Below are 25,084 nucleotides of genomic sequence, written 5' to 3'. Positions count from 1 at the left end.
AAATGATAAGTAAGGAGGGAATGGCTCTACTAGAGAACCTGGGCAGTTTTAGGTACCAGGCACACAGGAGGATGTGACTCAATTTCCACTTCTGGGGCACAGAAGCAGAAGTTGGCTTTTCCTTTCCAGATTTATCTAATATTCAGAAAGGGAATCTAGCATCTGCCTTCCAGATTTGAACATCCTCGAAGTTCAGGAGTGCTCAAGGTCAATTTGGGCTGCTCTCTGTTACTTCATTTCTCCCAAGTCAAATTCTGATCCACTGTAATTTGCTGTAGAAAAAGTAGGATAAAATTGAGCAATAAATGCTGGCATCTTCCCAATGCTAATTAGGACCGGAATTGCTATTTTCAACAACCATTACCATTTTTTTTTAGTTTTCTTTCCCATAAAAACATAAAAAGAAGATGACAGTAATATTGCATTGGCAAGTTCTCTACAGAAACTAAGAGTGGAACGAAAGAACAGCAAAGGCACCTCAACTTTTCCTCATTAGACAGTCTTACAATATGGATCCAGATATCCTCCAATCACACAAATGGAAAATTGTTCCACTTTGCTGTACTTCTGTAACCATGCAGGAACAAGTCCTGCATTCTGTGCACATCCAAAATTCCTACTGAATTCAGAAGTGCTGTGCTTTTGTAAACATACCACCTTATATTTTCAGACCTTGTAAGCTAAACAGGTTTACATTTAGTAATTGGGTCAGAGACCTCCCAGAAAAAGTTAAGTGCTTCAGGAGGTGTTGATTATTCACTAGGTAACAAGGACCTCCTGTTTACAATAGTAAACCAGTGCCACATGATTTTAGAATGCACTGTGCTTCTAGAAGCAAAGGACCTCATTCTAGACTCTATACACAGCCCATTAAAGCCAATGAAAAGACTCCCACTGACTTCAACAGGATTTGGATGGAAGTGGTTATACACTGGGGTAAGTCCACGATCTTCATTTACACCAGTGTGAGATCAAAACCAGGCCTGAAGTTTTTCAGATCAGACACAAAATGGAGTACAGTGAGTGCCATTAAAAACTCAACATTTGGTATCTAGGAATCCACAACTACCATGCTGTCATCCTGTACTTAGCATAGGAAATACCACAATGTAATGGCAAACTGCGTTCTGGCTGTTCTATGCAGGCGTACCAGTCATTGGAGCAATAGCCAGCTGGATCCACAGCTACTCTAAGCTATGCTTGAGACCAGGCTGACACAGAACCAACTCCAGAACAAGGACTGGTTCTGTGAAGCTCCCCTCACTCAGATGGCCCAGCTTATAGTAGATATCGGTGTAGCTGAGAATCTGGACCAGCATCTTCAAACTGATCATGGCCTAGACCAGGGGCATAAAAATACTTTTTTTTTAAATCCAATTCAGTCACTAGGCCAGTGAATGGAAAAAAATATGAGATAAGAGGGATATAACATACTGACATATGGCATGGAAGTGAATGTATGCAAAGCATGTCTCATTTCTAATTGTACTCTCCGAAGCACCTGGCATTAGCCACTGTCAGAAGACAGGATACTGGGCTAGATAGACCATTGGTCTGACCCAGTATGGCCATTCTTATGTTCTTAACCACAAATACTTTATGGCTAAATTTATTTTAAAACCCATCTACACATTTTACAATTGAATTGCTGTTACAAACGATGTATCAACATTCTAGAAGTCAAGCGATAAAGCAAGCAATATCTTGTAACTGAAGGCATTCAAGTTTGGTTGCCCTTAAGGACTACAGAAGATCTTCTTTCTAATAGCTTTACATATGAATACAGTATTTTGACTGAGAGCATCTAATCATTGGAAGGGCAGCAAACAAAAGCTAGAAAAGCAGAATTCTCTGTTAAAATTTTTGTTTAAGACATCTGTTGGCATTTGATCATTCAGTTGAGCAATTATCTGCTAACTGAAGATATTATTATTCTGTTACTGTAGTAAAAAATAGTGACCTTTCTTAGCAATGATAAAAATATGTGGGTTCTTTTCCTGCAGTTTATATATCTTACAGCTCTAGGTCATTTATAGAGTGGCTTGCTTTTCTACTCTCCCACCATTCATCTTTCCATTCTGTGAAAAAGCTAGTTTATTTAACACAAAAAGACCTTCACATAACTTTCTAGTATCAATTATTACAGTGACACACTAGCTCCCATGTGAAATGCTTCCTGCAATGTGTCTTGCAGACCAACAACAACAAAGAAGACAAAGTACACATAACCTTTTTGGTGTCCATTTTACAAGAATGTCTAAAAGCAAATGGAATTAATTAAGATTTTGATTGTAAAACATAAGGCTTTTGACAGTCAGGCTTGCATTAGCCAATATTAGCATTTTAAAACTGTCACAATAAGAAAATGAAGCAAGAAAAAAAAATGAAACAAGCAATTCAGAGAGTATTACTATATTTGAAAATATTTTTTGTGCTACATGATATGAGCAAGAAGAGTCTTCTGTTATATATGGGTTATGAAAACATTTGAAGGACATTAAATAATGCAATTCTAACTGAAAACTAATGAGTAGTTCTGAATAGCTAATCAGCCCATTGCCAGGACAAACACTGGAACTCCTTATGTTATGGTACTCTCAGTTTATTATTTGGTTACTTGAATACACATCCATGTATATTTTTAATATCACCATTACAGTAGTAATATCTGAAATGTGTACAGTAATTTTCACTTTAGAACATTTAACACCATGTACATATAGAGATCACTTTGTCCATCACTAAAACAAAGCCACATCTGTGTTAGAGAACAGCAATTAGCCAAACAACAAGAATATTGGCCAAACCCTTACTCTTTAGGGTAAGTGTAGTCAGATCTTTAATGAGGAGGCAGAGCAAACAGGACAGGGTTTTTTTTTTTCTTTTAAGGCCTTGTCCAATCCTAAAGCAGACTGCATGGAACACAGTTTATCTATATTGGAAAAATAAAGGATCAAATTGACTCCAAATGAGATTTGAAAGCATGGTCTCAGATCTGCTACTTACCTCACAAAGCCATTCCCTCTAGGAAAAAACAAGCCAAATAAGTCAAGGTGCTCCAAGACTAGGGCAGGGATAAGCCAACTAATGGTCCCACTATAGTCCTCCAAATTTGGTGAAATGCGGATAACTATAAAATGCAGTGCACATATTATACTTTGGTATTACTTCAGATGGGTACGGCTTGGGTGGAAAGACTGCATGGAACAATAAATGAAAACAGGGTAGAATACTACCACTTAATACTTTGTGGAAGACCCTGAGGTAACATAGAGCAACCCATGAGTGTGAAAAGAAATATCAGTGATCATTACTCAGTTTTCCCCCACTTTAACTGTTGTTGAGGACCTATCCCCATGCCACAACTAAAAATCAGGCCGATCTACACAACCCCCTTTCCATATTGTATCATCATGAGTCTTGGACAGGAACCTGAACTGTAGCCTCAGAAAGCAGGCAGGTTACTCAGGTGGAATGCCTAGAAGCTGAACCACCAGGCCAGCTTTGTTGCACATATTTCATGTGAAATATACTGCAAACTGTACCTTTTAGAACAATTATCACCTTTTTAAGGACAATTATGGATTATGTATGATATATAATTTATTCTGGAAGTTACTGGTTTATAAAAGAGTTTTGGGCGCATTGCCAAGTTATCATCTAAACTGTAGTTATGAGTAATAATTTAGAGACAAAGTAGGTGAGATAATATCTTTTATCGGAATAACTTCTACCTCACCTACCTTATCTCTCTCGTATCCTGGGAACAACCTAGCTACAACAGCACTGCAAACAAAGAATTATGGTTAACATTTATATTCTGTTTTTAAGTTAATGAGGTATCCAATAAGAAATCCAGAATGTGGATTTTCATTTTTATGCTTCCTTAGATACTAGGATAGAATTTGGTTTTATAACTTGCCTTTCATACTGAAGGCATCCTAAAAATACTTTACAGTACTAAGTGAATTACATGTTAGGGCAGTGACCGTTTATACAAACAGAGCAGCCATTGAATGCTCAGCAACAGCTCACATACACAGCCTTGGACATTAGTACCTGCTCTGCTGAGAGAAGAAATGCTAGCTAGGACAATAGGGTTATCCCCTAATGTTTTTTTTAAAAAAAACATTATCTGGGTTATTTCCATTTCCCCCTGGACACCAGTCACCAGCAAAAGGCAGAAGGCGCTTCGATATAGCATCTCATCCAAAGGACAACTCACAAAGGTTAGCACAACACCCAGTAGAGGCACTGGGGATGAGTCCAAGCCCTGGCATGTGACTAAGGAACATGCAATCTGCTGGCCCAGAGGTGAAAGCCCTAGTAAATGAATTACGCTGTCATTTGTGGTCAGGTTTCATCCACCTGAACATATAGCTCATTTATATTAAAAACTGGGATAAAATTTAGAGCTGTGAGAGATTGGGATAACCCACCTGGGGAACAGAGTCACAGTTTTTAAACAGAGCAAAAGCAAACGCAGAATGAGCTTGATCAAAGGGGGGGTGGGGGTGGAAACAGGGTAGATCACCAAGAAGTAGATTTAAAATAGGGAAGTAATAGAGCTGATCAGATCAATGCAGGAGGCGCTCCCAGGACTTCCTGGCACAAAAGTTCACTGAATGGAAAGACAGATTATGTCAATGACAGAGATGGTCATGTAGAATCTGTAAAAAGACTTGGGCCCACTACACTCTATCATCAGAGCACAATATTTATATATACTGAAACCGATTTTTATGGATATTATGCTGGCAGGATTGCCAGATATAATCTATCCTCTGTGCCCAAAGGGATACTTATGGTAGCCCATTGGTATCTTCTCCCAAGTCATAATCATCATTCCCACTCCCACTAGAAAAATAAAAGTAACAAATATATGGAGATATACCTATCTCATAGAACTGGAAGAGACCTTGAAAGGTCATTGAGTCCAGTCCCCTGCCTTCACAGCAAGACCAAGTACTCTCCCTGATAGATTTTTGCCCCAGATCCCTAAATGGTCCCCTCAAGGACTGAACTCTCAACCCTAGGTTGAGCTGGCCAATGCTCAAACCACTGAGCCATCCTTCCCTACCATAATTAATTAAGTCCTTGGCACATGGACAAAACAGTAATAAATAGATGATGCCATTCCTGGACTTTTCGTCAGTCATCTCCCAGTCATGGTTGTTAAGTGCTACACTGGTGCCAAGTATTAATTATCTAAAAATAAGGGCTTGGTGATGGACCAACTTTTTTCTCATCATCATTCATTACCACCAGCATTAAATGACAGAAGAAAAATATTCAGATACTAATAAAGGAAAGAATATGGGAAGACTGAAGAGAAAGCATGGTAGACTGGAGTAGTTTCATTTACTTCAGTGCAGAACCTGGAGAGAGAGAGATCAATCCAGATAGTGCTCGATCTGCAATGAGGTCACATCCCTTTGGAATTTGCCATGATGACGATGATGATAGTACTGATTGACTTCAATGCTGATTTACATCAGATGAGAAGCTCTTGGCCTCATATTTATATCCCATTGTGGACTGCCATGGAACTAGGTTGATTCCTCTCCCAAACCAGGCTAAATAATGTGATGAACATGCGGCAAATTCTGTAGCTGTGCCAGCTAGTGGCTCACACACAGTGCTGCATAACTGGTAACACACATTTAATTTAGTACCATTTAGCAGCTAACAAGCAATAGCAAAAAAAAATTCGGGTGGAAGAGGGAGAGTTTGTGGGGAAGGGCAGTACCGCAGGGTCATCTACAGGCAGAAGCCAATTGGCAGCAACAATCAGACTCTTTGCTGCAGTCAGCACCAACTCTACTCCATTCATCCCCCCAATTCTAATGTTCTACGTATGGAAGGAGACTGTTTTTACTTCAATTTCATAGGAACAGGGGCACCATAATTCTTTAGGCCTACATGTGAAAAACATGTTGCAAGTTCTTTAGATCAGTATATTTGTCTGCCATCTTGGTATTGAAGCACCATCAAAGCAGCTACTCACCTTTTAACAAATATCTTCAGTGAAAGATGGAGACGGACTCTTGGGGCTTGACCCACCACTGCATTGCTCTATCACCAAATCTATTAAATCAACACTGGCATAACACTGCAATTCTGCAGTGGTGAATCAGACCACCACTAGACCAACACCAGTGGTGTTCTAAGACTGGCAGTCCTGGATACAGCACAACTTTGATTGGTGTTAGGGGAAATCAAATGTTTACTTTTGAGTCCAGAATTTGGCCCATTGATGATTTGTTGTACATGGATTCCACAGTACCCATGGCTCCCTATTTCATTACAATTTTAGCAAAAATCCTTAGACACTACCTGTTTTTCATGGTGACAGCATTTCTGTATGGCAATTTTTTGCCTCTTTTACCAGGTAGTTTTCCACGTGAAGAACAACTAGCATCTGTTTTACTTTTCTGCAACAGAAGTCTCAGTAAGAGCTCAGTAACAAACCCATGAAGAGAAGAAAGAGGGGCTGTCCAGTTCCAATACAAAGCATGAAAACAGTTTGAAAATTGAAAACTATGAAGGCTGAATTACCCACTGACCTGGAGGTACTTGGTCAAGTCGGGTATTTAAAAAGCCTGTCTCTAGTCTCCCTGCCTAGTATTAGACTGGAAAATAAAATATAATTTCCAATAAAATAAAATAATAATTAAAAATACTCTTGTCTATTATCATCCTAGTCTCAAATTTGGAGCCCTTCTGTTCTTCTACCTTCCTGATTGATTGTAGATCTGTTATCTAGGGGATGGTATGATGGGACTGCCTACAATCACATATGGCCCATCGGCAACTGCCAGTAGCAAAAATCCCCAACTCCTAGAGACAGGACACCAGATAGGGAGGGCTCCGCGTTACTAATGATAATTTTTTCTCAGATATCTGCTGGTGGGTCTTGTCCACATGCTCAGAGTCTAAATGATCACCGTATTTGGGGTCAGGAAGGAATTTTCCCCGCAGATCAGATTGGCTGAGACCCTGGGGGGAGGAGGTTTGCCTTCCTCTGAAGTGTAGGGCATAGGTCACTTGCAGGTTTAAACTAGTGTACATGGTGAATTCTCTGTAACTTGAAGTCTTTAAATCATAATCTGAGGACTTCAGTAACTCAGCCAGAGGTTAGAGGTGGGTAAGGTTCTGTGGCCTGCAATGTGCAGGAGGTCAGACTAGATTATCACAATGGTCCCTTTTGACCTGAAAGTCTATGAGTTTATATACAGAAGTGAACCTTCATGGAAAGAGAGCATTTGCACCTCTCTTCAGGATTGTGCCTCTACTCCACTCTCAGACCATCTGGTGTCTCTCTCAGTCATACTTCAGATTGGCTTTATTATTATTAATAATTATTATTATTTATCATGGATTTCATGCCAACAGTGTTCTTGGTACTTCACAATGATAGAAGACAACATGCCGCTACTCTGAGGACACTACAGTCATTTCCATCAAACACTACAACAGTTCCTTCCAAAAAAAAAGTCACATCCTGAACTTAGAAGCAGCAAAGAATCCTGTGGCACCTTATAGACTAACAGATGTTTTGCAGCATGAGCTTTTGTGGGTGAATACCCACTTCTTCGGATGCAAGCAGTGGAAATTTAGTGGTGTCCAATGCTGGAGTTCTTTGGCTTTTAATAAAAATGTAGGATTGGAAAGGACCTTGATAGCTCATCTAGTCCAAACCCCTGCATTGAGACAGGACTAAGTATTATCTACACCACCCCTGACATGTGCTTGTCTAACATGGTCTTAAAAACCTCCAATGATGGAGATTTCACAACTTGCCTATGTAATTTGTTCCAGTGCTTAACCACTCTTACAGTTAGGAAGTTTTTCCTACTGTCTAAACTAAATCTCCCTTCCTGCAATTTAAGCCCATTACTTCTTGTCCTGTCCTCAGTGGTTAAGGAGAACAATTTATCATCCTTCTCTTTATAACATCATTTAACATCCCTGACGACTGTTATCCTTAGTCTTCTCTTCTTCAGACTACACAAACCCAATCTTTTCAATCTTTCTTTGTAGGTCATGTTTTCTAGACCTTTAATTATTTTTGTTGCTCTCCTCTGGACTTTCTCCAATTTGTCCAGATCTTTCCTGAAATGTGGCACCTAGAATTGGACACAATATCCCAGTTCAGGCCTTATCAGTGCTGAGTGGAGTGGAAGAATTACTTCTTGTGTCTTGCTTGCATCACACCTGCTAAGTACATCCCAGAATGATATTCACCTTTTTGCAACAGTATTACGTTGTTGACTCATACTTAGTTTGTGATCCACTATAATCCTCTGACCCTTTTTTCCTTCCTAGGCAGTCATTTCCCATTTTGTATTTGTGCAATTGATTATTCATTCCTAAGTGTTGTACTTTGCATTTGTCCTTACTGAATTTCATCCTATTTATTTCAGATTATTTCTCCAGCATGTCAAGATCATTTTGAATTCTAATCCTGTCCTCCAAAATGCTTGCAACCCCTCCCAGCTTGGTATCATCTGCAAACTTCCTAAGTGTACTTTCTATGCCATTATCTAAATCAGGGGTCAGCAACCTTTCAGAAGTGCTGTGCCGAGTCTTCATTTATTCACTCTAATTTAAGGTTTTGCATGCCAGTAATACATTTAAACATTTTTAGAAGGTCTCTTTCTAAAAGTCTATAACATATAACTAAGCTATTGTTGTATGTAAAGTAAATAAGGTTTTCAAAATGTTTAAGAAGCTTCATTTAAAATTAGATTAAAATGCCGAGCCCCCCGGACCGGTGGCCAGGACCCGGGCAGTGTGAGTGCCACTGAAAATCAGCTTGCGTGCCGCCTTCGGCACCTGTGCCATAGGTTGCCTACCCCTGATCTAAATCATTTATAAAGACATTGAATAAAACCAGACCCAGGACAGACCCCTGAACGACCACACTCGATATGCCCTTCCAGCTTGACTGTAAACCCCCTGATAACTACTCTCTGATTATGGGTTGTGGGTTTTTTTTGCTAGCTCCAAGTCAGTGGTCCTATTTCAGGTTCATGCTCACCTTGACAAAATTCACCAGTTAAGCTTACAATTACTTCATTACTAATAGACATTGTTCTTTATTGTGTTTATGTTATAAATGGGTCTCCGTTTCTACCCAGGATGTGGTGGAGAGTCCAGAAAGTAGCAAAGGAGAAGCATCATACTGTTATTCTTCATAAGCACAAACCAGAACCTACCTTTTTTGATAGCTGAATGAAGCTGATGCCAAGCCACCCAGAGGCCCAGATCATGTCAATGCTTACTACCAGGCAAAGTGCCTACTACTATGAGCATTCTCATTGGATTCAATGGATCTACTCATGGTAGCACACAATATGCCCAGTAAAAAGTATTTGCAGGATATAGCCCATAGAGCCAATGTTAGGCTAAACCGTATCTCAAATGTAAAGGGGCAGATCAGGGCCGGTGCAAGGAAGTTTCGCGCCCTAGGCGAAACTTCCACCTTGTGCCCCCCCAGCCCTGAGGCAGCTCCCCCCCCCACCCTGAGGCACCCCCCTGCAGCAGCTCCCCTCCTTGCCCTGAGGGCCCGCCCCATGGCAGCTCCCCCCGGGGAGCCGTCAGCACCTCCCCACCCCAGCTCAACTCTGCTCTGCATCCTCCCCAAGCACGCTGCCCCCGCTCTAATTCTCCTCCCCTCCCAGGCTTGCGGCGCCAAACAGCTGATTGGCACTGCAAGCCTGGGAGGCGGGAGAAGTGGAGCAGCAACCGCGCGCTCAGGGAAGAACCGCTGTAAAAAAAAAATGGGGGCACCGCTTTTTGGCGCCCTCAAATCTTGGAGCCCTAGGCAACTGCCTAATTTGCCTTAATGGTAGCACCGGCCCTGGGGCAGATTTTCTTTCCTTTTCTAACTCCTATCCCCCATATGAGAGGAACAATGAGCTGGAATCTGGCCATAGCTACTCAACTGAGACTGGACTCTCAGATGGCATAAAGCTTCTGGAGGCAACTCCTACACCAACTGTGTAGAGGGCATGTGAGGGGAGGGGACATGACGGGGTGAGGATGGGCGTGGCTCCTCTGTGTGACCACCTATGGACCATAGCTACCTGTTGTTAAGTTAGAGCAGTCCCTAAGCTGCTGTCACTTTTCCCAGGCCCACAGTAAGTGCTGTTTAAGAATCAGGGCATCATAACTATCTCTCTCGAGGTCCTCCTACTATCTCTAGTGCTGAAGGATATTGGTGCAGTAGAGAATCAGGCCCTAAATATCTAATGGTTATTTTTAAAAGTTACATGCAATAGAAATCACAATATATTTAAACTGGTTCAAACTGTCGCTGCCAACCCTCCAGGATTGTCCTGGAGTCTCCAGGAATTAAAGATTAATCTTTAACTAAAGATCATGTAATTTGATGAAACCTCCATGAATACATCCAACCAAAATTGGCTACTCTAGTTCACATACATTTGCTAAACTGTCAACATGTGCTTTTCTATAGAAGTTTGCAATGGTTTAAAGCTCAGAAAGAGATAAATGCACTGTTATCTATTAAAACAAACTGCATTGCTTAACTTTTGTTCCTCAGCTCACAGAAAGCCATTATATAGACACACAGTGTATGATGCCTCACATAAAATTCAAAAAGATTGCCTAATTCCCCCCAATACGGTTGTATAGTGGGGATACATCAAAAGCAGCCTTATTTTCACTCTGTTTAGCTATAAAAGCAATGCAGTTTATTAGTCATTCTTTTGTGCTACTCAAATTATAAAGGGGAATTTTATGTCACTTTATATCACTCCTCTTCAGATAGTTTTAGCATGAAAACACCTAAATATTAATGTCCTCAATTCATGTTGTTTATCACTCTTTATAAAAGAATTGTTACATTGGCATCAGTGCCTGACTTCAACATCTGGCACTAATCACTCGCAAAAGTAAAGCTAGCTAAGCAGTATTCGCATTGTCCCAGGAAGCCAGTTTTAAAAACCCACAAGACATTTTGGGCCAATCCTCCTGTCCTGCTTAAGCCAAACTCCCAGGAGATTCATCTGAGTTAGGGAGGACTTGTGGATCAGTCCCTTTATGGATTTTTACATTATTGACACTCATGTGTTCCTGTTCCCAGTGGCTCTGGTGTCAAAGAGAGCTTTGCTTTAACAAGGGAAATAAGCTATCTCAGATTGTGGTTTAAAAACCACAAGCATGCAGTTCTCGTTTCCATGATCAAGAGGAGATATAACTACCAAATGGAGTTACATGGAGAAAATATCTGACTTCTCTATTTGTTTAGTAACGTTGATATTTTCCTATTTTATTCCATTACGCACTTGGAACTTGTCTTAAATACTGAAATAGGAATTTACTGTGATTTCATCAGCAGCATGGGGTTTGAACTGCTCCTTAGATTTTGCTGGGAGAGGAGAACACAGCTAAGTGGCAACATTAGCTTTGCTTTAAGCTTTGGGAAACTATTGCTTTAAATTCTGTGAAGTTTCCTATAATTGCTATTCAATTTCCCCAAAAATACTGGTGCAAAGAATATAATTGAATAAATTAGGTTGCACTGACACTTTAAGGTCAAATGTTTCATGACTTGCCAGAGCAGAGAAACACTCTACTGGGAATATTATGGATGCTTCCAGGAGTAGGAAAGTTTGCTAAGCCCTGGTACTGGATCAGTGATCAAAAGGAAATGTTTCCTCCTTGATTCTCAACACTGCCCACCCAACTAAACTCATCAGCCACAACACACAGCACTGTTACCTTCTGCTGTTATCTACCTCAACTCAGCAGCACACACCAGCACTGAAGGTGGTTGCCTATCTGAATTAGGGATGATGCATGTGTACTATAGCTTTGTAACATGTTATCTTACCCAGCAATGCATCCTTTCTGCCCCCGATTATTTCAATTTTAATAAAATTCCTTAAAACTGTGTCCATGCTATTGGGATAAAGGCCTGAAATGAAATTATTTTCAATTCTTCTCTCTCCTTGCAAGGTTCTCTCTCTCTCTCTCCCTGTCTATATATATACACACACACACACACACACACACACACACGAGTCAGCAAAGTGTTTAAAATGTCATCGGTTACTTTTTCATATTTCTATCCACATCTTCGCACTTTGCAAGAGGTAACCAGGTTTCTCCACTCACACTGATTTATGAAAACTTCAATTTAAAAAGAGGAGGAGGAAATCATGCCTTACGCTGCCCTTAAATGTCAGTCAACCTTAAGATTAAGGAATAGGTCCCTACTTTTCAAATGTCAGTAAGACTTCTCATAAAAAAAACATGGGTGAGATGTCTGTATAGTTCACACGCCGTATGATCTCATTTTCAAATGTTTCTGATCTTTCCTTTCTTTCTCGGTTTGGCTGGAGGAGTAAACCCATTCACAGTGCACTCCCGTCTGCATCTCTATCATAAAAACAGTTGTGTGCCACCCTGATATCTCAATCTCTTAACACTGGCCTTTCCCACCCCCCCTCCATTTTTAATAATACCTTCAAGTTAGCTTTAACACCTCAGAAAATAGTGCTATAAAAATAAACAAAAGACCCAGGACTAAAATTGAACATAAAAGTTGTTGCAGATATTGTTTCTTGACAAACAGCCTCTCCAAACATCATAAATTGTCCAAAACCTCTTAAACCTTTGGTCTACATCATCCACATAGGACTGCAAAGGGAATACAGACAAGGAAGTGCAGGCTAATTGAAAAATCATTCACTTGAGATACAGTAAGTATCATGCTCCAGTTCTATGAAAGTATACAGAAACTTGACACAAGTGGCATCCTCCATGAACTAAGCAATTGACTAATCAGCAAACTCAAAAGGAAAATAATCTGTTTTTTCCTCCCTTGCATTGCTGAATTTGCATTTAATAATTCATCTGAGATGCAAACAAATTCTATAAGAAAGATTGGGTAGCACATATTCCTTCCCCATCTCTAAGTACTGCTTCCTCTTTGAAGGAAAGCTTCAGTATTGACTGGTAAAGCAAGTATAAGGACCGAATAGCTGATATTTCTAAAACCTATTATTCAGACTGTTCTTGCAGTTTTCCATTAGCTGAAGTAAGCACATGTGTTTCTATATAACTGACAATGTTATTTTTGGGAAGAAAAAGGCTCAGTCTTATATTGCAAAAGGAATCATATCAGCCCTCATTTTATTAAGAATTTTTGCCCCTTTTCTTAAAACTATTTAACAATTTTACAATCAGTAGGAGTTGCTTGATTTTATAGGTACAATGCTAATTGAACCCTTCTTAGAAGCTTTTATTTACTCAATTCCATGCTCTCTGCCCCCCAAATTCCCATTTAACAGGTTTAACGTGTCCCTCTTTTGTAAGAAGGTGTTTTAGACACTTACAAGATTTCTAGCTTTGTCCTTCTAACAGGTTCATGATGCAGTGAAAAAGGCCATGTTGTCACTATTCCCAAAAGCCTGCTCAATGGGCTAACAGCATTTACCTTCATCCTCTCGTTTCATGCCCCGGTAGCTAAATTTTTCACTGTCACCAGTTCTCTCACACTTCTATTCCCTTTGAAGCAGCAGGAGAGCACATATGAGTTAGGACATGTATCCTCTCCCCTGCGTATGACAGTACTATCAGAGTAATTTTATTCAGTGAAATACATCACTCCATCCATTTCAGAATCCCTATGAAAATACCATCAAAGATGTTGACAACATCTTCAAAAGATCTTTCCGTTATCTTTCTTAGAAGATCATGGTGTGGGTCATCATTCCTATCTACAGTAGCTAGCTACTAAAGTGATGAGACAGAATAGCACATTTCTGAAGCCATAGAAACAACTATCGAACAGGTAATCCGATTTAAAGCTCCACATGTTTTGTGCACTATGGTGCTTTTTAAAATATATATTGCAAAACTCTGTAACAAACGTAGAGGAAAAAAACAGTTTGGACAATATCCAAAGAAAGAGAATTCACTTAATATAGACATACAGTACGTGAAAAACCAAGAAAATAACATTTAAAAGCACAAACTTACACCATAGAATGTCACATAATTTCTTATTGGCATGTTAACACCATAATGTTTTCTTATTGGGTGTTAACACCTCATCTAATAGTGTGAATTGAGGTTTAGGAAAGGGGGGAAAGAAGAGTTGAAGGCAGAATAATAAGGGAAGGAAGAAGCAAGAGGATATTAAATTCACAATCTTGTAATGTGATCAGCTAGTCAGACCCTGGGTGCCTGCATGGAGTGCCACTGGTGGTAATGAGAAACTATGAGGGCACAGGGCTCCTCACAACCACAATGGTCTGTGCAAGTAGGTTTAGGGCATGAGTGGCATGGGAAAGACGATACTATTGAGTTTATTAAAATAAATAAATAAAACCTTTTTTTTTCTGAAATGTTCTCCTTAGTCCAAGTCACAGCCAAAGGTGCATCAAAGGTAATTCAAATCAAATATCGACTAGTGCACACTGTAAAAAAGCCAATGAAACTTTTGCATAATGTACCCACAAAGATACTCTCACAGCTCCAGCCAGGAAAATCCTCAATCCAGATAAGATTTTGTTCTTGTTTATTTAGATGATAATTTGACAGTGCTTTAGGTATGTATTTCCTGGATTACAGTGTTCCCCTTCTCAATACTAGGCTTTGATTGGCAATTATAAATCCTTCTGCTTTGCTCTCACCTTACACACACATATTTATTATTTTATTTTGATTTATAAAACTACAAACAGAAGTATGTCAATCCAAGGTGCCCACAACAAACATGGCTCCTCACTATCCCAGAACCTCATTCTTCTCAATTTTCCTTATTCCTCTTTGTTCCACAAGGGAAACTTCCTCTCCCTCCCCCTCCTTTCTAAAGTCACAACTATGTGCAACAGACTCCATGAGACCCCTGCTCCTACATGCAGAACTCTGGAAGTCAATGGGGTTCTACATGAGCACGACGGTCTGACAGCACAGAGTTAATTACAGAGTCAGGGCGTAAGAATGGTATTTGTGTTTTAGTTACATTGCATTTAATATAAAAATGGCAACTGGGGGTGGTCAGCACCCCTGAAAAATATATGAGATGTCTAAAATTGGGCATCCAAAATTAGAGACCACTTTTGAAATGTTCGATCTTAACTTCTATATACCTCAGTTTCCTTAGATGTTAAATTAATAATACTTACCCACTTTCATAAAGTGCTTTGAGAGTTGTGGATATTAAGCACTATGCAATTGTCAAGCATTATATCTTATTAGTAGAAACAGTATTAATAATCACAATCTAAAAAAAGAAAAGAACTTGAAAAGCAAAGGGTAGAAGTAGATGATTTGTTAAATTTATTAAAGTTCAGGACCTGATTCTGCCACCCTTGCTCATGTTGAGCATAAGTGGCATAACATGACCCACAGAATTTCAAACACATTTAAATGGATTCTGCTCTCCTTAGCTCAAGATTGCTTCATGTAAATTCCAAAATTGTGTGCAAAGATTTTTTTTCATGTTTGCAATTTTTATTGATGTTAGTAAAAGAAAAGGAAAAAAAGTAAATACAAAAAAGTTATATAAGGCATTAACACAAATGGAGATGGAATGCAATGCCGTGTCTACAGATACAGTCCTCATCACTAAAAATCTTTACAGTTTTATCTTTTTTTCTAACTCATACTGCAGTAAGATTAATTAATTTCAAATGAGAATTGTAACAGCAACCACTGCAAGCAGATAAATACAAATGCATAAAAATATATACACATTGTAACATAAGCTTACTAATGCTCCTCCTGATTTGTCAGCTTCTTGTATAAAGTTGTTTCTAATAAAAATAGTCAGTTAAAAATAATAGTCGCACATTAAAAATTATGTGTTATTGAATTACTTGCAGGGGTGTGATCCTGCACTGAGGGAGTTGAAGGTGGTAAGCACATCACGGTATGCTACTTGCTACACAAGTACAGTAATAAGCTACAGTACAATGCAAGGACACAGAACCACTGCCAAATATTTGTTATGCCTAACGTCTATGTACATTTATCTAATCTCTAATATAATACAGATTGACAGTTTAAACAGGCCCATTGTATCTAATTTGTACATATCCTTAGTATATGTAAACAAGCTTTTCTTCCAGATTGTTTCCTTAAAGTATGTAGCATGCAATTATCTCTTACTGTTACAAAGGTAATGACATGTTACTTAGTACTTTTAATAATGATACATTCAGTCATTATGACAAGGGAGTTTAAAACTGCCCGACTATCAGACTATGAAGGTGCAGTGAAAATTTTTCCTATACATCACAATGGAGACATTTCTTTCCAGAGGCTAAGTGATCTTTTAGCCTTAACAGTTGTTCAGTCCTGGACTCTCAAATAAGGACACCTACTGTGGTGATTCTTCAGGTGCTAAATGAGATAAAATAATTCAACTATAAGAAAGACCAAATGTGAAAACTGTGTCTTGGGGGGAAAAAACACACAAGGCACATCTATGCATTTCATTAACATTAAACTTCAAGTAAACATCTGTGAAGCTGCTGATACAGTCTATTGCACATCATCATCTTTATGTCACGGTTAGATCATTGTATTTCAGGAGTACAACAGAAATCTAACTACAGTTAGAGCCCTCAGATTAAAAGCTCGCTCTCTCTACCCCCTTCTTCCATTTAATTCTCATGTTTTGATGGATAAAATGCTTTTTCTTTCATTCTTTCTTTCTTTCTTTCACCATCCAGAGCTTCTTGGGCCATTTTTGCCTAATCTTTGGTGTTCGACTTGTCCTAATAATTCTGACTAGTACCTCACCCTTTAGCAGATGGGTATTTTTCACTGTACATAGTTATAGACAAAGCAGGCAAGAACCTCAAGTGCAGATGGCACGGGATGAGGTAACAGCTGAAGCAGTGGTTCAGCTATACTGGTGGGGAGGATAAAACTATCTAATCACAAATCTCTTTAAAAAACTGGGATCAGGGTGCTTACAGTGACACACAGAATATACACAATCCCTTATTTTAGCAATATTGTGGTCTAGTACTGCTGTTCAAAGTGCAAATGCTGCATGTGTTATAGCATCATTCAGAGTGAAATACTGAGGTGCTGAGCAACCGTCCTCACACAGCTCTAAATAACACAAACCACCTGCAGAGCAGACTACCAGATCAGTGGTGAATTGGGCCGAAATGGGTGAGAATGTTGTGATGTGTGCAAATATCCAGTAGGCTATCAGCCTTCCAAATGCTTCTCAAGTGTGGAGAGTTGTCTAAAGGCCTGAAGAAATTGGGGATTTCCAGTGTAACATTCTCCTGGGGTACTGACCTTCTATTTTTCTAACGGCAGCAAACTGAAATGGCAATGAAAATGTGAATGGGTAATCCGCTGGTGTCACTCACTAAATACCCCACTCGATACTGAAAATTCAGTAGTATCTTTCCCCTGCAACCTGCAATTACCGTCAGTGGGATTTTATTGTTTTAAACTGAACTTTTAGCATTCAGGATAGCTGTTGAAAAGACAAGCCTCTATATTTAGCCACAGAATATATACAACCCAGGCAACAGAAGATCAAGACTTTCTCCCCCACACTGACTCCACCCTGACCTGGATTGACTTCCCATAGGACCAAGAAATCAGTTCAACCTCCATGTCCATTTAATCCTAAATCTCTCTGTTGAGAATTCCCAAAAGAGTATCTATCAGGTGATGCAAATATAAGAGGAACCAGACTGAGACCATCAGCTCATTTTAACAGGCTACTGAACAGCCATCAGATGGTAATAACTGATTTAGCCTCGATTCATACTAGTCACCTAGATCTGGAAGGTTCCATAGTATATTACTAATCCCCTAACCTTATCTCCAGCATTGGCTTTATGTGCATGTTATGTGCATTTGCTCCTTGTTAAATCAGTCTCTCTGTGTGTTTAAATAGTCACAACAGGAACAGTATAGCTATCAAATCTGAACCTCAAGTGGCAGGCAGTTACTTTACTGCTGTTTTAATATACATTATGCCAGTTGGAACTTCTGTAAAGTAAACTATTTTTCAAGTTAAATATCCCTTTCAAAAATGCAACAAACTGGATGGCTCAGGATGTGAATGATCAGAAATGGAGTCATCCCACTCTCTGTTAGTGATCTGAACTCACTGCAGGTCACTGATAAAAGGCCAGGTCAGTGGTCCCCTCATGATGACCAGTTGGTGGTCTATGGGAAGTAAGTAGTCGCAGTCAAGGGTGTCTGTCTCATAAAGTGACTCCTTTGCTGAACATATCAGCAGTGAGAAGGAGTAAATTCTCAGAAACACTCCTCAGAGGCACAGCTTCCAGATCACAATTCATGCACTCTTATAGGAAGCTCACACTACTCCACCTCTTCTGTGGCTAAATGTATTCTTAATGTTTTATAGCTCTGTCAGTTAAAAGGCACACAAACGAAAGAGTGCAATATTTATATACTTTAGAGTTTTCTATAGCCTCCATTGCCATGGTATCTCATTGCTTTGTTACCACATGTAAAGTCTGCCTGATTTTCCTGAAGATCAATGCCATATACAATCCTGAAATGTGACATTTATATGCTATTTATAGATAAACACAAAATACTTCAATTTTTCAAAAATTCACAACACTCTTTGCTATTCCAGAACTTGAGGCGATAACTCCAAATGGAGTGGCTTCACCCTGATTACCTAGTTCAGCCTGCACGTATTGGTCCAAATTTTACAACAAAAACCAGAATAAAGGATGGGGAAATGGAGCCCTTTTTGATATCATTAGGTGCACGTAAATAGAAAAAAAAGAAAGAGAGATGGTTTTCCTCTGCTGTTGCTACTGAAATCTCAGTCAACAAATGCATTAAATGTTAGTACTAGAACTGTTGTTTCCTAAGGAATAATTGTTGGAAACAAAGTTGCCAATGACAGAATTTATAATGGAGACACATTTACCTGTAAAATAGTATGGGAGCCACCTGAAAAAGCTAGGTTCTGATTGTCTTCCGATAGTATACAAGTGATTCCTACTTATTTCAATGGAAACTGAAATTGAAATCAGTGAGATTCACTCATATCATACTGGGAGAAAACCAGTCCCCTGGAGTAGATTTATGGTTTGGTATTGAAAGGGAATTTTGTAAATTAAGGCCAATATTGCACAGAGATCTGGTCAGATTTCAGCTTCTATTATTAGATGATCAGATCACAGCAATGACCCAGACAGTTTTTTTTCCCGATTTTCTTTTATTCAAGAGATTTTTATTTCAAATGTGGTCCTTGCTACTGTCATCCTCCATGAAGAATGTAGAAATTTCTGCTCACTTGAAGAATTGTTATATGCTAATTGTTCACGGGAAAGACGTAGCGATTTGGAGGGAGGATCACAGGCTGCAGGAAAGAAGAACTTGGAGGAGGCACCAGGAAGCCAGTCTGTAAGCACATGGTTTGAATGCTAGTTTCACTTGTAGCATTTTTGTAAAAAGTTCTCTTAATCAAGAGCCAGGTTCGTTTTATAAGCATGGAGTCCTCTCATGTTACTACCCAGCATGTGGTATACGAAACAAAGATCAAAGTTCAGTATTATGCATAGTATTGTTTGTCTGGAAAATCATTCAGACCAATTTTCCTCTTTTTAATAGGATTTAGCTATGACTAGTGCCAGGGGCGGCTCCAGGCCCCAGCATACCAAGCGCGTGCCACGGGGGGCGCTCTGCCGGTCGCCGGGAGGGCAGCAGGCAGGCAGCCTTCGGCGGCATTCCTTCGGAGGGTCCGCTGGTCCTGCAGCTTTGGTGGAGGTCCACCGGAGCCGCGGGACCGGCGACCAGCAGCGCGCCCCACGCGGAATGCTGCCATGCTTGGGATGGCGAAATGTCTAGAGCCGCCCCTGACTAGTGCTATAGCCTTTGTCACTTTGAGATTGGACTACTGCAGCATGCTTTCTACAGGGTAATATCTCAACACCATTCAGAAACTGATACTGATGCAGAATACAGTGATACACTGGAGCTCCTAACTCTCGGAGTCTCTGTCTACATACCAAGTGCTCATATGGTCCAAAATACAATAGTATTTTAGTATCTCATCAGAAGATCATATCAGAAGAACATGACACTAGTCCACTGACATCTGCAATGGCTCTGACTGGTCAAAAGTATTTTATCATGATATTTGTATTTATTTATTTATACAAAAATGGCTTTTTGGCTCAATGAAAGTACTCAGGAGAAAATTTTCATGTATGTTGTATTTTTCAGTTTTCCCCTGAAAAACCAAAAACTGATTATTATTATTATTTTTTATTTGGTTTTGGCCCCTACCCAATTTTCTCTTCTTCATTTCCCCCCCCCCCTTTCCCTTTTACAATTTTGCTACTAGGAATGAAAAAAAGGAAGAAGTTTTAGAGACAAAAATCAAAGAAGTGGATGTTTCAAAAAAACGCCTAAAATTTCTGTGGACGTTTTTTAACAAAACCATTTTTTCATTTGTTTGGAAAATTTTGGCAGAAAATATTTACCATTTTCAACTAGCTCTAGTTTCTGGATAGAATTTATTGGTTTGGATCTATATAGGACTGGTCCATTAATGTCAGTAGAAAGAGTCCCTTTAACTTCAATAGTCTTTGGATCTGCCCTGTTACCCCAATTGGCCTGAATCTATCTGAAAGAATCTGAAAGATGTTATCATCACTGTTGCAATCAGTGGAGGCCCTGCAGTTTAGAACAGCCAGGGGCTGCTGGCTGGGCTTTCTTTGTGAGGATCCTTCAAGTCTTAAATTCATTCCTCACTTTAGTCTGGAATAGGCCAGACCTGTTGATCTTCAGGTCATTGTGCAAAGCCCACTTGTCCTCCAAGCTTTTGGGAAAGATGATGGAGTGAAGAGAATAAAACCTGTGTTTTAAATGGTATTCTTTTGGGGGCCAAATTCTCAAAACTGCTCTGCACCCAGAAGCATCTATTGTGACACTTAGGATCAAATTTTCAAAAATAAAAGGTGAGCTCCCAATACATGCTTTTTGGAAAGTCTGGCCATTTATTTCGGTATCTGAATTCCACTTGGAAACTCAAAGATAGGCAGTGCAACTCTCGGAGCCTGTGTGCTATGTGGTCAGGGGAAAAGCTCTCTTCTGAAGAGAAGCAGAAAAGATTGAGATTGTTTACTTTAAAATGAAGATGAATTAGAGGGGGACATGATAAAAAGAAAACAATTATTATGGACCCATGAGACAATCAGGGTCCACGCAGTGCTGTTGTAGCCATGTTGGTCCCAAGATATTAGAGAGACAACGGGTGAGGGTGGGGTGAGAAAATATCTTTTGTTGGACCAACTTCTGTTGGTGAGAGAGACAAGCTTTCGAGCTTATATAGAGCTCTTCTTCAGCTCTGGGCCCAGCTCTGTCAGCATGAAATCTTGCCTCTCTAACCAGCAGAAGTTGGTCCAATAAAAAGATATTATCTCACCAACCTTGTCTCTCTAATCAGGGTCCACACACAAAAGGTTTTAACCCCAAAATGAGCAGTTGAACCAACTGATTGCATACTGTATTATACTATAAAAGTGTATCGAGTAAGGTCTTCTTGCATCTGACAAAGTGAGTATTCACCCATGAAAGCTTATGCTCCAATACGTCTGTTAGTCTATAAGGTGCCACAGGACTCTTTGTCACTAGTTATGAAAGCTTGTAATGTTGTAAACTTGATGGTCATTATGAGTATGTATACAGACTTGGTTATGATTCTATCTACATATGTACATAGAAAACTGTACTCATAACTTGTAAGACACTTTCAACTATATCTCACAGCAGCTAGGGGCACCTCCCAAGACAGGTGTTTAAATGAAACCAGCTCCAAGTATGGACCCATTGCCTAGCCAGGTGGACCATTAAAGTTAATGAAAAGACATTGAAACATCCTTGCTCTCAAATCAAGAGGGGGTTTCCACTCTCTGAGTAAACATGAGTCAGCATGGACTAAGAGAAATAAAAGAAGAAAACCTTTTTAAAGCAGGCTTGTGTCTGATATTTGGCATCCAGAAACTGAGGGGCAGTCCTTAGTGAGTACTGTCCATGAAACGGTAGGTCCTCCCTGTGACTAAGGGTTTGCTGGGAAACTGTTCAAATGCAATATGTAACTTGTATTAGAAAGGGGATTTCATCTAATATAGAAAGCCTGAGATTTCATGTTTGTTTATTTTCTGTGCTTTCCCTTAATATTTCGCCTTTGAATTTGTGGATTTTCTATTAAATAATCCTTCTGTTTATTTTTAGAAGCAGGTCTCTGTTGTGCAAACTGTATGGTGCATTGGTGCCAAAACAAGCTGGTGTATGGGACACTCATTTCACACAGTCAGGGGTGACAAATCAGAGGGAAAAAGAACTGAAGGAGGATGGATTTAGGGAGAGTAAAGACTAGAAAGGCTGTTGGTGTAACTTTGCAAGGAGTAACTAGGTTGGTGGAAGCGAGGGTAAGACCTTGTGCTTGCCGACAGGCTACTGGTGTCATGGGTATGAACCAAAACTGCATAACATAAAGACACCCCAGATTACCAGGCAGGTTGTGACAGAACCTCTTACGGGTCTGGGTGATCCCCAAAAGGTCAGAGCCTAATTCTTCACTGCCTTGCAAAAACATGTGATTTAATTATCTGAAGATTTTATTTTCTCCATTATTTTTATTTCCTTTGCTTTTTCTGATTTGTTGTTCCTTTAAAGTCACTAGGAAATGAAATGTAAAATCTGCTGTTAATGTATATTATATAACTCTAAACAGAGGGGCATAGGAGTTACTTGTTTCCTCATAGTTCCATGTATTGGTTTAGTACAGGTGAGAGAGCCTCTTACTAAATTAATAACACCACTTCCTGAAGCATCGTGTACTGACCAAGCCCATGCCTGCTTAGCTTGTGAAACCTGAGGAGATCATAGCCAAAGGTAATAACTACATATAAAAACACACTGAAAAACTGCATTTCACTTGCTGAAAACAACATTGACAGCCTCTGACGAGGCCGATGTTGCTCTTAAGAAAACACAGACACTTTGAAAATCAAAATAAGCAAGTGTGATCAAATGCTAATTTAGCAACCATCAGAAAATTGACTTCAAATCATCTCTTTGTCACTGTAATCGATTAAAAGTCACATGAAAATTGATAACATGATTTTCTGTGTGAGTGTGTGTGGCACAAACTCTCAAGAGCTCTATTGGCTTCCTATATTGACTTTCTTCCAAATAAAGCTTTTTAAGAGTACATTAATCAGTCCACTAATAAACTTAAAAAGCAGTCTAATTACTTGAATACGAGGAGGTGTGGGATCCATCTGGAGGTGCGGGCTTTGGGGTGGGGCCAGAAATGAGGGATTCATGGTGTGGGAGGGGTCTCTGGGCTGGGGGAAGGAGTTGGGGTATGGAGGCTCTGCCTGGGGGTGCAGGCTGCGGGGTGGGGCTGGGGATGAGTGGTTTGGGTGTGGGAGGGGGCTCAGGGCTGGGGCAAGGGATTGGGGTATGAAGGCTCTGGCTGGGGGTGTGGACTCTGGGGTAGGGCCAGGGATGAGGGGTTTGGTGCAGGAGGGGGCTCAGGGCTGGAGCAGGGGGTTGGGGTGTGGGAGGGAATGAGGGGTGTGGGCTCTAGGCAGCACTTACCTCAGTCAGCTCCTGGAAGTGGCCGGCACGTCCCTCCAGCTCCTAGGAGTGTAAGGGCAGTCAGGGCACCTCTGCATACTGTCGTCCCCGCCACCCTGAGCACTGCCCCTTCAGCATCCATTGGCCATAGTTTCCGGCCAATGGGAGCTGCAGAGCTGGCACTCGAGGCAGGGGCAGTGCGTGGAGCCCCAGGGGCTGCCTTTGCGCCTAGGGGCTGCAGGGACATGCCAGCCACTTCCAGGAGCTGTGTGGAGCCAGAGCAGGCAGGGAGCCTGCCGTAGCCCCCCTGCACCGCCGACTGGACTTTTAATGGCCCGGTCAGTGGTACTGACTGGAGCCACCAGGATCCCTTTTGAAAACTGGATGCCTGGCAACCTGCAGATGAAAGGGGTTGCAGAGACTGATAGTGGAAGTGAGGAAATGCAGAACTGGGAAGTATTGGAACTGGAGTGTGAGAAGGAGGCTCATGCAGCTGTCAAGGGAAGCTGATTTGCACTGCTGAAGTTCTGGGAACAGACAGTGAGGTTGTGGGAGATGTGAGACAAGAGCTGCTGCTGATGGAGGTGATGGTGTGCAAATATGACTGTTACAGTAAATAAGACTATCCTGTCTCCAGAAATGTCTTTATTCCCAAAGAATTAAACAGAAAGAAAGAACATGTGCATCTGACATTGGAAAAAAATCTTGTTTACAACTAATACTGATCATTCCTGTGAAAATAAGATCCTGGAAAAGCTGCCAAGATTGGTGAGACCTATGGCAATAGGTACAATGGGTGAATTCACTGTACTGCAGAGTGCAAGCACTATGCCTGCACACTTTCTTCAAATCTCCTTTGCCATCATGCCTACAAAATACTTGACAATAGCTAGGTCAGTGGGGTGCTGATAACACTGTCTGTTACATTGATCAATATTGTCTCGTTGTTTCCCTGTAAACCTCCATCTGTTGTTCTGTGTCCCTCTGTTGTCTCTTGTCTTATACTTAGGCCTAGTCTGCACTACAGAGTTAGGTTAATGTAAGGCAGCCTATGTCAACCTAACTTTGTAACATGTAGCTCCAACCAATATAGCTTGCCCACTACACCAACTTAATAACTCCACCTCTATGAGAGAGATAGAACTTAGGTCATTGTAGTTAGGTTGATGCAGTGTCAGTGTAGACACTGCGTTATTTACACTGACTGTTGCTGCCTTTCAGAAGCCGTCCCTGACAGTTAAATCGATGCAAACGCTCTTCATGAGGATGTGCGCCGCAGACACCAGGAGCGTAATGCAGATATGCAAACGTGATTTAATTATTGTGGTGGCTGAACATCGACATAACTTAGGTTGACTTAATTTTATAGTGTAACTTTTAAGCTCTTTGGGGCAGGGACCATCTTTTTGTTCTGAGATTATACAGCATTTAGTACAGTGGGGCCATGGTCCATTGCTAGGGCTCCTATGTGCTATGGTAATACAAA

At 40.4% G+C, this 25,084-nt stretch overlaps 1 protein-coding gene and 1 long non-coding RNA gene across 3 annotated transcripts in view; one reads left to right on the top strand and one right to left on the bottom strand.

Moving 5' to 3' along the window:
* PPARGC1A (PPARG coactivator 1 alpha) overlaps positions 1 to 25,084 on the bottom strand; it is a 480,987-nt gene that overhangs the window by 143,847 nt on the left and 312,056 nt on the right. The window lies entirely within an intron of this gene.
* LOC120406704 lies at positions 876 to 24,940 on the top strand. The gene is made up of 3 exons (XR_005599500.1): positions 876 to 936; positions 15,867 to 15,913; positions 24,820 to 24,940. It is a non-coding gene; the product is annotated as an uncharacterized LOC120406704 (long non-coding RNA).

The sequence above is a fragment of the Mauremys reevesii genome, linkage group 5 (assembly GCF_016161935.1).
Source record: "Mauremys reevesii isolate NIE-2019 linkage group 5, ASM1616193v1, whole genome shotgun sequence".
Taxonomy (NCBI): domain Eukaryota; kingdom Metazoa; phylum Chordata; order Testudines; family Geoemydidae; genus Mauremys; species Mauremys reevesii.
Note: the sequence above shows the minus strand (reverse complement) of the source record. Positions and strands in the feature narration are given on the sequence as shown.